This window comes from Protopterus annectens, chromosome 5.part0, assembly GCF_019279795.1.
Source record: "Protopterus annectens isolate FY-2018-M chromosome 5.part0, PAN1.0, whole genome shotgun sequence".
NCBI classification, from domain to species: Eukaryota; Metazoa; Chordata; order Ceratodontiformes; family Protopteridae; genus Protopterus; species Protopterus annectens.
The window spans coordinates 1,758,308,883-1,758,325,866 of NC_056735.1; positions in this window are offsets into that span (position 1 = coordinate 1,758,308,883).

The window sequence follows — 16,984 nt, forward strand, 5'->3', positions numbered from 1 at the left end:
GGAGGTCTGCTTGGGGATGAGAACAGCATGAACACGAAGGGGACTTATTTGGGTTAAATTTGTTTAATTTGATTGGGGTAAAGTAGGCATCATTATTAATCATTAATTGTGTGTATGCTAATTTTTTAAAAGGGATAAATTCCTTAGTGTGTCTAATAGCCAGGACTTTCTGAGATTCTGACAATTGGGAACTATTCCCACTTTTGTTGATTTGAGGCAAGTCAAATTGTTACTTATAGTTGGGGCTGTGCATATGTTTAAGGTATGTGCATGTTTGTTCTTATGCCAAAACTTTGTGGCTATGTTGAAAGTTTCAGCATTATGAGTAGGAATGTTTGTGTGAGTGTTTGTGGGTTAGGGTTAGTGTAAGAGCCACGTGAGAGGACACTTTCAGTGGTCTACACTTGTAATGCATGAGGAGATTTGGCTTTATGTGTTCGGCTGTTTGTCTGGAAGTGCTTGTTAGTTAGGCTTACAGTTAGGCAGAGTTTAAGGGATAGTTTTGGCATCATGTCATGCCCCCTTGATCCACCCTATTAATACATGCAACCCTAAAACTGTCTCTCTGCAGTCTCCAGTCCAGCACCTTACCTAGAGAAAATCCTTCCTGTAACACTACCATTACACAAGATATCTTAGATACATGACATACACTAAAACACAGACACATGCCAATGCTCTTTTGGCTGCCTCTATGCAGTGTCTCACACTTTCAGTGAACAACTGGCATCCTTAAATACTATTACTGAAAGTGCAAATTGATTTCTAACAGCTCTGTGATGAGGCTTCTCCTTCCATTGCAACTCCTACAAAAGTATTCAAGTTTTTCTCAATAGACTTTAACAGAATTTAAAGCATATTCTTCTTAGTCTGTGTCACATGCCATTGCAATGTTCATTATTTACACTTGGATTGCTGAAGGGATTTCATCTATCTTTGAATGACTGTTACTGAATACCAACTTGTCAAGAGCCAGCCATCAATGTCACATGAGAATTATATCTCCTTAACCTGCATGAATTGTACTATACCCTCTCTGCAAGTCTGCACGCTGAAAAAGTAAGAAATAAATTGAAATAAAGCATTTTTGTAGGAAGAAGCCATCCTGCACACCCACGTGAGTGTCTGTATTCCACACAACTCTTACTACATACACACACACACACACACACACACACACACACACGGGTTCAGGCACCTAGGCAGCGAGACATTTCCCTGTGATACATTTTGGCTGGGGACACATGGCTGAAGTGGCATTCAGCTGCAGAGAAATATGGCTGTTTGCAAATTCCCTGTGGGCAAAGAGAAGAATGTGTTGTCATACCTACAACTTCAATAACCAAATTCACAGGGGGAAAACAAACAGCCATATTTCTCTGCAGCTGAATGTCACTTCAGCCATGTGTCCCCAGCCAAAATGTTTCGCAGGGAAATGTTTCACTGCCTAGGCGCCTGAACCCCTAAAAAACCTAAACTGCACCATCCTTAACAGACCCAGGTGGGGGCTACACCCCCACCCCTCCACTCCCAATGTGGGGGGCTGCACCACTCCACACCCCTCTAACTAAATACACCAACTCCAAGATTGCACTACAGTTGGGTAAAGGGCAAAACTGAATGTCCTGAACAGCCAGTTACTTACTGTGGGAAAGTTTTTGTAGTTCCAGTGAGTTGATGAAGTGTGGCTTCGATATTGTGAGTGTCAACATTTTCATACTATAATGTTTGGAAGATTATAATTAAAATTTGCAGCTGCAACATAAGGTATGACCCAGTAGACCCTGGTTTGATTAGCAGCTCAGATGACTGATGATTGTCACAGAGGGAAGGTTATGTCTATATCCTGAGGGGAGAGATACTCATCTTGGTGTTCCTTGAGGGGAACAGTTGTTCATTAAGATGGGAGTGGCCCTTGGACAGTTTTGAAAATGAGCACAGGAGAGGGGGAGGAACAAGCAAGGAGGGCATAACAGAAAAAATAATCCCTATTATAAAAGCAGTTGCTAGCATTCTTAGCCTCCACCCTGCCCCAGTCTGGTTTTGATGTTAGTTTGGGGGAATGAAAAAACTAAGAGCTGATAGGTCCATTGATGTTCGGAGGGCACTAGGGTAAGAGAACAGGAAGTTTAAAGCAAGGGGAGTGGAGGGAACTAAAAAAAGGATTCTACCTAAAATTGTTCCAGTACTAAGGCAGTAACTAGTTTATTGGCTCTGTTAATATAACAATGTCTGTGCAGAGTTCATATTTCCTTGCAGACTGATATGGTCATACTCAATCAATGCTCAGTAATACCACCCCTGACACAATGTGTAGTACAATATTTTCTAATTACAAACACCAAATTTTCCTTGTGTTTTTTGTGCTGTGTGTGCATGTGTTGTGGCATTGTGGCCAAGTAAATGCTAGAAATATCATTTTAAAGTTCTGTTTATATACCACATAATACAGTAACAGCCTCCTAGAGATAGATATAATCTCCAAATTGTAGTAGTAAAGCAGGTGATAGTAGAATATGATGTGAATCATCTGGTAATGTACTGTTTAAAACTATGTCTTACAGTCCAAAATGGCAGAGACAGTTGTCTCTCTTTGAGAGGGATGTTGTCAGGACCATGAGTGGAGACTTTTGGGGTTAATGCTAATCAGGAGAATCCATGTAATACTTTGACCTTAATGATGGCTTTATCTACAGAATGCCAGTATCTTGCCTGTGGATTTATTTGTGAAGTACCAATATCTTGATAGTGGATTTATCTGAACCCGACTACTGAATGCAAACAACAACTAAGTGTTCTGTCTCAGAGTCAGAATGTACAACTGATAAGTGTCCACTGATTCCATTACATTACTGGACTGAAGATTCACAGTGCATATCCTGGTATTTTATGACTTTGTGATAGTGGATTGTGTCTATGGACTGTCATCAGCTTACCTGTGGATTCACCTGTAAAGTGACAGCAGCCTGATTGTGTATTTAGTTAAGGAATAAGAAGATCTCACTTCTGGATGTGGAGAATAGTTTAATTAGAATTGCAAAAAAAAAAAAAAAAAAAAATATATATATTTTCTTTAGCTGATTGTAGAGAGTGGCCTCAACCCCGAACTGAGATGTTACCAAAATGCTTTCTTTTTATTTTATTTGTATTTTATCTCTTTGTTGACTGGGAAAGGCCATTGGACAAAGGATGAGTCAGGAGTACTGTGTGGTTAAGCGACTTGCTCAAAATCACACAGCAGACAAATAAAGGTGGAAGGAATCAAACCCTGTGCTCTGGGTACAGAAAACAACACACTGACAGCTCCAAGCATTAGTCATCTGTGCTAATGAAAGTGAACCTTATTTTAGTTTTGTTTTGCTGTAAAGAAACTGCAGTCTAGTCAATGAAACTGTATCAGTATTTGCTATATTCTATGCTAAATATATATGTGTGTGTGTGTGTGTGTGTGTGTGTGTGTGTGTGTGTGTGTGTGTGTGTGTGTGTGTGTGTGTGTGTGTGTGTGTGTGTCTCCATCTACCTATTGTAGATATTCACAAATCAAATTACCTGCATCCAAGAAATATCCTCTTGTATACTTTTTAGGTATATCTTACATATCTGTTAGTCATAAATAAAATCCCCAGCTAAAGTAATATTAATTGTAATTGCATTCCACTTGCTGTTTTTGTTGTTTGCAGATAAAATGACTGGTAGAGCTCTATTACAGAAATCACTGTCTACTCACTTGTAAGGACATTTTTTCACCCATATCCTTTGCAATGGAAGACAGATTCAGAATGGTCAGTCACAAGATAGATTTGATTAGTCCAAGAATCAAATAGTCTTTCTTTTTCTCAATCATATATATGTATAAATATATACATATATAATAAAAACAGCAGATCCCACTTTGTCTAAAGATTTTACTTTTCTTGAGGTGTTCAGTTAGAAACTAAACAACAAAGGTACTAAGCTGTGAATAAATAGAATGGAACTTGGTCTCATGGTTAGCAAATTGCAACAAAAATATAAAAGATGAAAAAATAAAATAAATTATGTGCAAAGTATATTTCTATGGTAGCACGCACTGTGGTTCTAAAGTGACTATGCACTTGAAGATCATTAGTTTGACTCTTTACTAGAATCATTTTCAATTTTTTCCTATTCTTTTACATAAGAGCAGCAACTACAAAATGCATACATAATTATGAATAATTTTTGCCCATATCATTCTTTTAGTTGTTTTAGCTTTATCTAAATACGCTAAATCTATGTATTTTTAATGAGTTTTTTTAAAGAATTATCTTATGGAAATACTATGTTATTATGTATTATGTGGAGCTTTTCTCCCCGAGCCTCCACTGAAAAAGGACCTGTGTCCAGACGGACTTTCCTGGTAAACAAACGTAAAATAAAATAAAAATAAATAAAACTATGTAAACATAAATTTAAACTTATTTAATATTCAATAAAAACATATTTTAAGATGAGCATGCTAGAACAACATGATATAATTAAAACTTGAATATATATTTGAAAAACTGTGAAATCCAAATGTGACCAGTGAATAAATATCAGCTATACTTGTTTCCTTTGATGTTGCCACACTTCGAAATTGGCACTGTACAGACAACAGCTAATTGCTAACTGAATCACTTAACCACTAATCACTTGATATGTGCTTAAGTGGCTATAATTGGTTCAGAAAGAACACAATGCTTGCAGCAAAGTTACCGCAGGAATAAAACATTTTGTAATACGTAAAAATGCTAGTGATCTCCTGTTCTTTACCATTTCAATATAAAATGTGGCAGTGCATAAAAAAATGTCCATTTAGCAATTTCTTTATTAGCATTGTGTCATATAACTCTGGTGATATATCAGGTTTCCCTCTAACTGCTGTCTTAAGCGTTTCAGGGCAGGCAGTAAAACCAGCAATAATTGTACACCATTCAATGCACACACGACTGAGTTTCTTGTTGGGAGTTGAACATCTGTCTCATGGTTATGATTGTTAGAGGAGTTTGTTTTGTTAAAACCAGTAGCCCTTTTCATCTGTTTCTATTTGATGTCTTAATATTAGTGTAATTTCATCTTGTGCTGCAGTTACCCTGAAAAAAGATAAACTTTAATTACAGACAGTGATTGCCTTTGGTCCCATTGGACTTGTTTTATTTCTAACTAGCTCATGATTATTTGTAAAATACTCTCTATCACCTTGCATTAACAGCTGCTTTTACTTTTCTTTTTTAAGGCAGAAAAAGGACAAAACAGTCAGTCATACTTTTCATACTGACGATATAATAACTCTTCTGAAGTACTAACTAAAACATCTGCTTTTCTTGCAGTGCCAAAAGGCTGTTGTCATAGTACACATAACTGTAAGCGCAGAGTAAATGTAGCTCATGGAGGACATTCTGCTGTGGTGATTAATGAATTTCTAAATGATTTTGCACACAGACTGCACCCCTTTTGTAGACTAACTGAGATTGTCTACAAAGACAATCTACAATTTATAAGTCATTACATAGTACCTCCAAAGGAGGAGTTTTGTACCTAAGCATGAATGCATGAATAGGAATTACACAAATAAACCAAGCAGTAAAACATCCCCAATAGACTTGAACTGGGTGAAACAAAAACAGAAGTACAAAAAAGGGCTGTAAGAAAATAATTACTAATAGACAGAGCTTAGCTTAGTTCAATGCTACATGTACCAGTCTCCTGAGCTAAAAACAGTGGCTTCATATTGTGTATTTTTACATCTTCTTCTCCAACATTTGACATACTTCCAAGCATCTCCAATTTTGCGAACACTGGTTGTGTGTGTGTGTGTGTGTGTGTGTGTGTGTGTGTGTGTGTGTGCGCGCGTGTGTGTGTGTGTGTGTGTGTGTGTGTGTGTGTGTGTGTGTGTGTATATATATATTTTTATATATATATATATATATATATATATATATATATATATATATATATCACTGATAAATCCATAATGCATGAGTAAAACAACAGCTACAATATACATCATTTGTTAGAAATGCATTAATGTACTTGATGAGTTCCATATCCTCTACAGCAAAATTATGAAATGTACATATTACACTGATCCAAGGTCACACACCTCATACTGGAGTTTGAACTTTTAAGATGCACATCAAAATATGCTCTAAATCTCATTAGTTCTAAATCAAAGGAGTTCCTATCAGACTATTAAAAATACCACTGCTTCACGGACAATATGTCACTTGACATGTAATGAATTCGACCCTGCTACTTCCTTCCAACTCCTAGCATTTCTGTAATTCTGAGAAAGATACTTGACCTGAGTCTGAGCTTTTTCCCTATAACTGCGAACTGCCTCCAATGCCTCTGTCTGGATATAACAGCTGTGCTTGATAAATAATAAGTCTCATGCTTAAGTGTTATTTAAAGGATATACTATTATCCACTTTATTTTGTCTACTGTTTTTTTGTAACGCTATGCCATAAAATGTTGTGTTCTATTAAGTTGTAGTTGATCAGCTTGTCACTTTCTTTGTGCCATTGGCTCAAGTCATGACTGAGTAGGGTATGTGGCCAAAGTCTCTTACCTAGTATCAAATAGTAAACACAAAAATAATAAAATGAAAGAGTATGGTTTGTTTTATTATTCTTTGTCTTACTCTGCTGACTCTCAAAGATGGATGAGATGTTCTGCAGATGTTCCAGTGGTTATTCCATTCTTGATTGCAACAACAATGCTGTTTCAACTAGCTGGACCTTTTCATTGAGAGCAAGATTTAACACAGGCTTTTTCAAGGTCAAAGCACTTCCTTCTGTAGATTTCAATGGATAATTACAGTATGCTTCTAAATATATGTTTGGTAAAATTGGGCAGGGACTACGATGTAAAACCTGAAAAGTAAAAGTATTCCAAAGGACGGACGCTCTAGTGATAGTGAAAAGTCAACCATCAAGAACACTGTTTTTCTCTATTGTCTGAGAGTGAAATAAAATGGCACATGTTGCTGCATGTGGTTTGCAAATCCTTTACATTATATGAGTTCAAAGTTCATGTTCAGCTAACAGTGTATTAGTGTGTCAGGAACATGCACAAGATACAGGGAGAAGTATGATTTGGATATAAACATTCTGGGGTACATTGCTTTAAGAAAGGGAAGGGGAGATACATATGGAAGTAGAATGTCCCTTATTATGAAAATTGATCAAAGTGGAAAAACATGAGAAAAGGGAAAGTTGATACTGAGAGTTGCACTTGAGAAATGAAATATCAATACATAGTTATCATATTCTTGTGTGCAGAATGCCTCTGCTGGGGAAAGAAAAAAGATATGGCAATAACAGGAAATATCCTTAGAATGGCAGAGAAGATGAAGGCAATGTTGATGAATTTCAATATGAAAGATGCTGCTTGTGACACTTTGGTAGTAATAATAACTAAAAGCTGGACAATACTTATGCCATACAAGGGTCATACCTCAATCGTTCATTACTACAAGCTACTCAGGACATTGCAGTTTTAGACATGGTGCTTTCAGATAGTGAGGACAAGAGAATCTTACATTTGAACATGTTCATCCAATAGGAAGAACTAAGCCCTAACATTGATTAGTGTTATTTGCCATCAGGAGAAATTAGTCAGTTAAAAGTTATTGATCTAGAATTCAAGGCAGTACATTAAAATGACCTTCACTGAAGCCACAAATATTTATAGGTTCATAGGTTCATAGGTAGGTACTAGGCTATCTGCCCGAAGGCATTTATAAGCCTAGCCAGAATGTGCTGGCTTTTGCTGCCCTCTTAGATTAGTTCCCTGTGCCTCTGTCCAGCAGAGCCACTGAAGTGATCCCCGGGGTAAACTTTCTGTTTTCCATCCACTCGTCAAGGTTTCTTTTGAAGAGTGTTAGTGAGGAGCTCTGCCTAATGTAGACTGGAATCTTGTTCCAAAGCATGGGAAGTCTCTGGAACAGGAATCTATCCCTCCAGCATGTCCTATTTATTGTTGTGGTGAGGTTTAGATCCCTAGAGTGTGTGGCTCGAGGGGATAAGGTTTTCTTTAGGTGGAGCATGTCCATCAATTCTGGGTTGGACATGGCCTTGTATGTCAGGCAGAGATCACCTCTGAGTAGGCGGTATGCAACTGAGTACAGCTGGAGTTTCTTCAGTCAAGCTGCATAGGGCATCTGTTTGAGGCCAGTGATCCTCTTGGTGAGGTACTTCTGTGGTCTTTCAAGCTGTTGCAGGTGTCTTGTAAGGTACATCCCAAATGGGGCGTTGTACTCTATGATGGGTCTGATGAGTGATGAGTAGAGGGACACAATGACCTCTTTTGATTTGGATGCGAACCCTTTTGTGATTAGGTGGGCCACATAGAAGGATTTTCTAACCACTTTGGCAATGTGATTATAAAAGGTGAGATTACTATCTACTTGGGTCCCCAGATCCCTTATTACGTCTTCCATATTTAGGGGACTACCACCTAGGTGGTAGTTTGTGGGTACTTTGTTTTTTCCAAAGGAGATGACTATGCACTTTTTGGCATTTAGATTGAGGCCATGATTTTCACACCAGGTATTCATCTCAGTGAGACCCTTTTGGAAGATGTCTGCATCAGCTGGAGAGTCAATTATAGCCCCTAGTTAGCAGTCGTCTGCGAACTTGGTCAGCCATAGTCCTCCTGTGCTTGCCTGTCTTATAGAATGATAGTTCCCGGGGTCTGTTTTGGCTCCACCTTTGTGTAGCGGAATAACAGTTGCTGTGCGCCACTCTATGGGTACGTAGCTTGTGGAGAGGCTGAGTTTGAATATTGTGCTTAGGTGAAGGGTTAGTTCGTCTTTGAGCTCATGTAGGATGCAGCCTGGGACACTGTCCAGTCCCATTGATGGTGTTTTTGGCTTTGGAGAGGGCTGTTTTAACCTGAGTGTCTGTGATTTCAGGGACACTACATTCTTCTGGTATGGTTATGGGCCCTTTTGGGGGTGAGAGGTGGGGTGAAGTTTGCGCTGAACCTGTCTGCCAGGATGTTGGCAATATCAGTCGGTTTAGTCAATTTTGTGCCATTCTGCACTAACTCTGAACAGATCTGAGCATTGCCACTTAGATTCTTGACATAGCTAAAGAATGCCTTGTGGTTATCTTTGGAGTCCTTGACAATTTTTCTTTCAAAGCTCGCCTTGGATGATTTTATGAGGGATCGTAGTTTCTTGCTGATACTGATCAGGGATGTCTTCCCTTTTTGGTATTTTACTCTTTTCTGTACTAGTTTTCTCCTTCTATTGTATAGCTTGTTTATGGCAGGAGTCCACCAGACTGGTTTCCTCTTCTTGGTGGTGTGAGTCTTGGTTTTGCTTGAGATGGCACAATCCATGCATTATTGTAGGTGCCCGTAGAATGCATTAGTAAAGGATTTTGCAGCTTGAACAGCGTTATCCTTCAGCATGGGGGCTTTGAAACTTTCCACCTCGGTCTTAAGTAACGTGAAGTTTGCTTTTGAAAAGTTTTTCACGGTTGTTTCTAGGGTTTATAAGTGCTTGCTATATGTTTTGAGCAAGTGCCTGGCTGAGAAATGAATGGCTTGAGTGCTTAAGTTGAAATTTTGTCTAGTTCCAAGGGAAAAATTGAAGAGGAGACATTCTGGAGCCAGGAATAGTTTTACCCTAGCTAACCGGCGCTGCCCGGTGAGCAAAACCAGGCAAATATGGTATTTATAGCAGGGAAATGAAAGATATAGAAATTAGCCCAAAATTGCCAATAAACTACTAATTTCTGGGCTGAAACCACTCCTCCAGGGGCAGATAGGCTGCTCAAAGCTCCCATTTGGAGATCCCAAGGGTCCCATTTATGTGCAAAAAATAAGCCAATGAAATAATAAACACTGTGATCTTCAGTAAGGAAGCCTTCAAAGTTAAGAGAAAACATACAACATTTAGAAAATAAATGAAATACAGATGGCAGAAAACACAGAACAATGCCATTAAAATGAAAGAAAAGGGGAAAGGAAGGTCCTCAGAAATGGTCAAAACTGAGAGAATAATAGCTGGATCAGTCAATAAGTACACACACAAGTAAAATACTGTGGGAGAGAAAGATGAAAAGACAGTAGCTGGCTGAACAAAGCAATCAAATAATATGGCTATTAAATGAACGTGTGCTTTGTATTCACATAGGAAGAAAAATGAGATTTAGCAAACACATCCATAGCAATTTCAAAAGGAAAGGGGTGGGGAGTCCTAATGCTTTCTCTGAGCAGTGTGTACTGAAATCAAGCAAAAACAACAGGGTGAACAAGCTAATTAGGCCTGGTGGGATCTAAAAGAGGCTACTTAGTGAAATGGACAGCAAACAGTTCAGTTGAGTTGTTGAGTAGCCCTTTTTATGAAGACATGACATGAGAGTAATGGTCCAGAAGACTGGAAGGAGGCAGTGGCCACCCAGGAAGGTGGATACCCCTCCCTCTCCCCCTCAGGGGGTTAGTTGGAGGTGGGGGGGGTGATACACCAGCCTCAAGATGTGATTTTTCTTACTCACAAGAGTGAAGCCAAGAGAAGGCTAGAAATTACCACCCTGTAAATTTAGGCACAGCTGTCCCTGCAATCATGGAACCTCTTCAGAAGGAAAAAATACAGAATATATGGAAGTTAGTGAGGCAATGGATCAAGGCAACATAGATGTACAATACAAAGGAAATACCAGGCCAATGTAAGTTGAGCTGATTTTAAAAAGCATGTTACAATAAGAAGTAATAACTTGCTTATCTTCCTGTGTGTGGTGGAATAAACACAAAAGTTATCTGGCTGGATTTATAGGATATTTAGCAAAAAAAGTCATTGAGGACATGGCCTACACATGCACAGCCAGGCATTTGTCATGGTACTTTCAACAGGATAATTAAGTAATTAGGAATATTGACAGTGGATCCTATATCTGTAACATGGTTAAAATACAGACTGGGGAGTAGAATGCAGTGAGTCAATAAACAAATTCCTTTCAGAAGAAAGAATGACATCAACTGTTGGAGAACCCCAAGGGTATTTAATAGTATTATTTTCAGTAAACACAGAACTTAGACAACTAAATACATTTCCTTGGGCAGCAACCAGTGGCAGTTTTTAAGCCCCCTAAATCTCTCATGCCACAGCTTTTGCCCTTGCACCCGTTATCTGCCATAATGGACAGCCAATCTGCACATGCTCGGAACAAGTATTGGACAGCCATTTAACAGAATTGAATTTGACTGAATCTCACTGAGAAATGAGTGAAGGGCATACATGAAAATCATTTTGTCACCTTTTATATGACTTTACAAGAAAAATACATATATTGCCGAAGACAGAAATTACAAAGCAAAGTACAGAAAGCTTGGGGAGAGACTTAGCAAGACCTGCGAAGTAGTCCAAAACATGATAGTATTAATTCAGTGCAAACATATGCCAAAACTGCAGCTGAGAAGTAAAATCCCAGGAAATGAACATATTACTGGAAGGGAAAAAAACAAACACAAATGTGGAAGGAAGCCTAGAAGTACTCGTAAGAGAAGAGAAAGACAAATGAGCAGCATATCAGAAGGGACACGGCAGTCTAGCAGAACTCAAGAATAATCATGGACAGGCAGCAGCAGTATAAAGCAAGATGTCCTTGTAAGTGTTGCTTGCAGTATATGTAAACTACTTGAATTATCTAAACCCATTCATTTATTACAGTATCAGAGTCTTGCAATTCTACCTGATGCCAACCCTGCTGACAGACTAATGTCAGCAGAGGTAATAAAGTGGATATCTTCACCATGCGCAGTTAGTTTATTTTGTCACTGAATAATGCTTGACAGACACATTTCTACTAATCTAATTATTTTCTGCACTTTGCTGATTTCTGAATTATGCTGAATTTGAAATGCTTAACAAATTCCTTTTCTACAAAATGTCAAGTAGTCAGTGGTATGTGTGCTTTTCAATTATTACAAATAAACTTATGTTTGAGTGGGTTCTGTGCATTATCTGTGATGGGCTGATATCCCTTTACAATTACTTCATAGTATGTGCACTTCTGGTTCATTTAGTAAATGAATAATTAAGTAAAAGTGTTCATCTACTTTATTTATCGCCTGTATTACTAGATACTGTTCTTTTTTTGTTCTGAGAAATAGCTGTGCACTTCTATTATCCTTACCATCTTATTGAACGCAGTGTGTTCTGTGAAGATGTTGAAGTTTGCAAAATGGGTCTCTGGATGTTTGCATGTCACTGTTGCAAATGACTTCTATTTCTTTTTGTTTTGCTGGAAATTCAGTTATTATGGATATGTACTATCTGCAAACTATTGGCAGTTTAAGTTGTATTTTTGATTAGGCTATGTGCTGAAGCTGATTACCATTTGAAATGTTGGGACCTGCTAGAGTGAGAACTGAAATGTCAAGACTGAATGGTTGAAAGATGTGACCTACATATAGTAAGTCTGAGACACCATATCTCGGAATATTCTCTTTTCTCTGATGTATGGTGATCTCAGAATTGGTATATATAAGTTTAGTGGGTGCTGAGGGCTTGCGCCCCCTCCAACTCCAAAAAGGGTTTAAAAGAGAAGAGTGATTTTCAAAATTTGTTATTCCCCTATGTCTTCAATTTTTTTTTTTTCATCTTGTCCGCTTGTCAGCACTTCGAGTGCCAACATTTCAATAGGGAGCCACTGAAGTTATACACTGTAGGCTTCAGTGTTCAAATCCCTTTTGTTCTTTATTTGTGAATTATTATTTATTGCAATCTTTTGGACTTTTTTTTCCTGTAGGATAATTTTTTGTTTGTTTTTGTTTTTCCCTTCTTTTAGAAAATAGCCAAAATAATCCAGTTTGTAATCTTAGTTTTTCCTCATTCTTTTTATTTTGTTTGTTCCAGAGTCATTGCATTGTATCAAATGGATTTATATCATAATATTGACTGTACAGATATTCAACACTTAAAACATCCAGACAACAGTGAATGCCTGGAACATCAAAGAACACAAAAGAAGCCATGAAACATATTTTTTGCAAGGGGGCAACTCCTCCTGCAAGACCCCATGGGTGGACTGTACTCCCCATAGCCCCAGCTAATTATATGCATACCAACTCCAAGATTATACTGCAGGAGGGAAAGGGAAAATCCCTACACCCCACTGTAGTGCAGTCTTGGACAGCTACTTTCACATTTCAATGTCCCGACCATTCAATGTTTTCCAGTTTATGTTCTGACTGTGAACTATTTGTGCAGTCAGCATTATAAGACAGACCCATATCAAAAGTGATATTCCTTGACTATAATTTGGATTTGGTTTTAAGCAGAAAACAGACTCTGCAGTTTTACTTTTGGGCAATGAGTGTCATCATTTGTATGCTGCCGCTGGATCTTTTCCTGACTGAGGAACACTTTCTTACATTCTGGGCTTTATTTGCTTTATATCATTAGCATTTCTTGTCCATTCTTGTTTATAGCGATCTGTCAATGTAACTTATATATCACCCATTTTCAGTAGAATGCAGTGAGATACCTCCCAATTATAAATTATATCATTCAGTTGTTCTTAGGGCAAACTGCAATGTACCATTGAAAAATAGCATGCTGGGTAATGCTTCAGGAGATTGCATTCCTAAATTTTTGTTTTCATTTTTTGTTAATATAGTTTATCTATGTCTGCTAAGATTAATGGCTGTGCTTTCTTGGGTTGATTTCCATTTCTGTTCTGTTATGGTGTTTTTCCTTCAGTGGCAAGACATATATTATATGTCTAAATTCTTTACTATTTCCTTTACTACCGAATGCCCTTGCATATCCATCTAGGCTGCATAAAAGACAGATTATATTTATTTATTTGACATTTATTGACTGGAATTGTCCAACTGAGCAAGCCCTTTTTCAGCGGAGGTCCAAGGAGAAAAGCTAAACAGTACATTCATAGAAGTAAAACTTAACAGTATTAAAGTAAAGTAACAACATATTAAATAATAACACTGTAACAGCTATAAATAAATGCAATCTGAGGGTCATGCTGCTCAACGTTAGAAGTCTAAATCTCAAGATGCACTTGCTTGAAGCACTCCTCAAAATGGAGAACATCGACATTTGTGCTGTAACAGAGACCTGGATTAAAGCATCAGAAAGCACGCCTGAGTTACCAGGCTATAACTCATTCCACACCTTTCTGCTCCAAAACATGGACCAAAGCTCCAAAGGTGGTGGCGTCTCCATAGTCATAAAGTATATGCACACCTCCAGACTAGTAGCCCAGCATAATGTATCTGAGATACTTCAGGTACAACTAACATTGGGTAAGATGGCGATTCAGGTCATAGCCTGCTATAGGTCCCCAGTCATGTCCTAAGACTCTCACTCCATGTTCCTAAGCACCCTGGAAATTATTAGGGTCCAACCCAACACTCTCACACTAGGTGACTTCAACTACCCCTCCATCAACTGGGAAAACTACTCATGCACCAATACACTGGCCCAACGCTTCCTGGAATTCATAAATTCCAGTGCCTTGGACCAGCTCATTCTTACCCCCACTACAGGAAGCAATATCCTTGACATGGTTATTACTAACATGAGCAACTGTTGCTCTACACCAATAGTCAATCCCTCCCTGGTTAGATCCGACCACAAAATAATCACTATGAAAATCCACATCTCACCCACACTCCCCGCAATGATAACCACCATGAAAAAATTCTCCAAAGCTGACTTTGGGCTCCTAAAAACAGAGGTTTCTAACTTCATGGCACCCATGTCAATAGAAAATAGATACATGACTGCTGAATCATACACCAATACACTGCACGAACATGTACATAACTCCATGGAACTAGCCATACCCAACTGAACCAAGGTGCTCTGCTCCAAAAAAAGGAAGCCAATCTGGTGGTCCCCTGCCATTAATAAACTCTACAACAGATGGAAGAAACTGTTGCAGAAAAAGGTGAAGTCCCAAGACTGGAAAAATTCCTTTATTAGCCTCAACAAACAGTTGAGATCCCTCATCAAAACCTCTAAAGCCAGCTATGAAGGCAGACTTGTGGTACAGACTAAAAACATCCACAAAGCCTTCTATAGTTATATCAAGAATCTCCATGGCAATAGCCAGGTTTCCTCTGAGTTGCTGCACAATGGTACCTCCTATACTGAGCCAACAGATATTGCCAACATGCTGGTCGACAGATTCAGTGCCAACTTTACCCCTCTCTCCCCCCAAAGGATCAATCACAATACCGGAGGAATGCCAGGCACCCAGCATTACTCAGCACAGTTTAAAGCTGCATTGTCCAAGGCCATGAATACAGCTTCCATGGGACCTGACAATATCCCTGGATGTGTTCTACATGAACTACAAAGTGAACTGGAACCACATCTGTGTCCCTTGTTCAACCACAGCCTCACCTCAGGCTTTGTCCCTACCAAATGGCACACTGCTACAGTCATCCCATAAGGGGAGTGACTACAGACCCTGGGAATTATTGCCCCATTAGCCTGATGAGTCTGGTATGTAAGGCTATGGAGTGCATCATCATGGACCTTATTAACAAGGATATAGGGAATCTCCAAACTCTAGATCCCGCTCAGTTTGGTTTTGTGAAAGGTAGATTATGCCTGCTCAACCTGGTTGACTTCTTTGAGTCAGTCACCAGAGCTGTGGATGAGGGCAAGGCAATTCATACAGCCTATCTTGATCTGGCCAAAGCCTTTGATACCATTCCCCACTCTGAAATTATTGATAAACTCACCAAACTAAGCATCACCCCTATATCACTAGGTGGGTTGCAAATTAACTCACTGATAGAACCCACAGTGTAAAAGTAGTCGACTCCAAGTAAGACTGCTGACCAGTCACAAGTGGAGTCCAACAGGGAACTGTCCTGGGTCCTCTCCTGTTTGGCATCTACTTCTCAGAAATCCAGGCCAACACAGAGGGACTCTGGCTGACCAGATTCGCAGATGACTACAAGCTGGGAGCCATTATTAACTCCCCAAGTGATGCAGACATCCTACAGAAAGGTCTCACTGAGACCAATGACTGGTGTCAAAACCATGGCCTTAAGCTTAATGCCAAAAAATGCGTCATCATCCCCTTTGGGAAAAACTTAGTTCCCACTAATTACCACATTGATGTGAGTCCATTGAACACCAAAGGCGTTATAGGAGATCTAGGGACACAGGTTGACAGCAACTCTCCTTTGACCACCACATTGCTACTGTGGTCAGAAAGTCCTTCTGTGTGGCACATCTCATTACCAAGGGCTTTGCATCCAGGAAGAAAGAGGTCATCGTCTCTCTCTACTCTTCCCTCATTAGACCAATCATTGAGTATAATGCCCCATTTGGCATGTATCTCACTAGATACCTGCAACAGCTGGAGAGGCCACAGAAGTACCTCACGAAGAGGATCCTAGGCATTAAACACATGTTCTACATGGACAGACTCAAAAAACTCCAGCTATTCTCTGTCTCATATCGTCTGCTAAGAAACAATCTCTGCTTGACTTACAAAGCCATGTCTGACCCAGTTTTGTTAGAAATGCTGCATCTAAAGAAGTCCCAATCTCTCCGCACCACACACTCTAGAGACCTTAACCTCATTACCACCATCAACAGAACAGGTTCATAACTCAGAGACTGCCCATGCTCTGGAATAGACTTCATATACATGTCAAGCAGAGCACCTCACTGGCCCTCTTCAAGAGAAATCTTGATAAGTGGATGGGAAATAGAAAATTCACACTGAGGATCACTCCAGTGACTCTACTTGATAGAGGCACTGGGAACTAACGTCGGGCGACATGATGCCAGGGCACTTCTAAGGGGTAGGCTTGTAAAGGCTCCATGGACATTAGCCTACTACACAGCTATGAACCTATGAACAAATAAATAAGAGTCCTAGAGGCACTGTTATACAATAAAGAAAAAAAAAGGATTGATGAATTCACAATAAAGATATACAACAGAAATTATAACAAAAATATATAACATTATAAGTATGATCA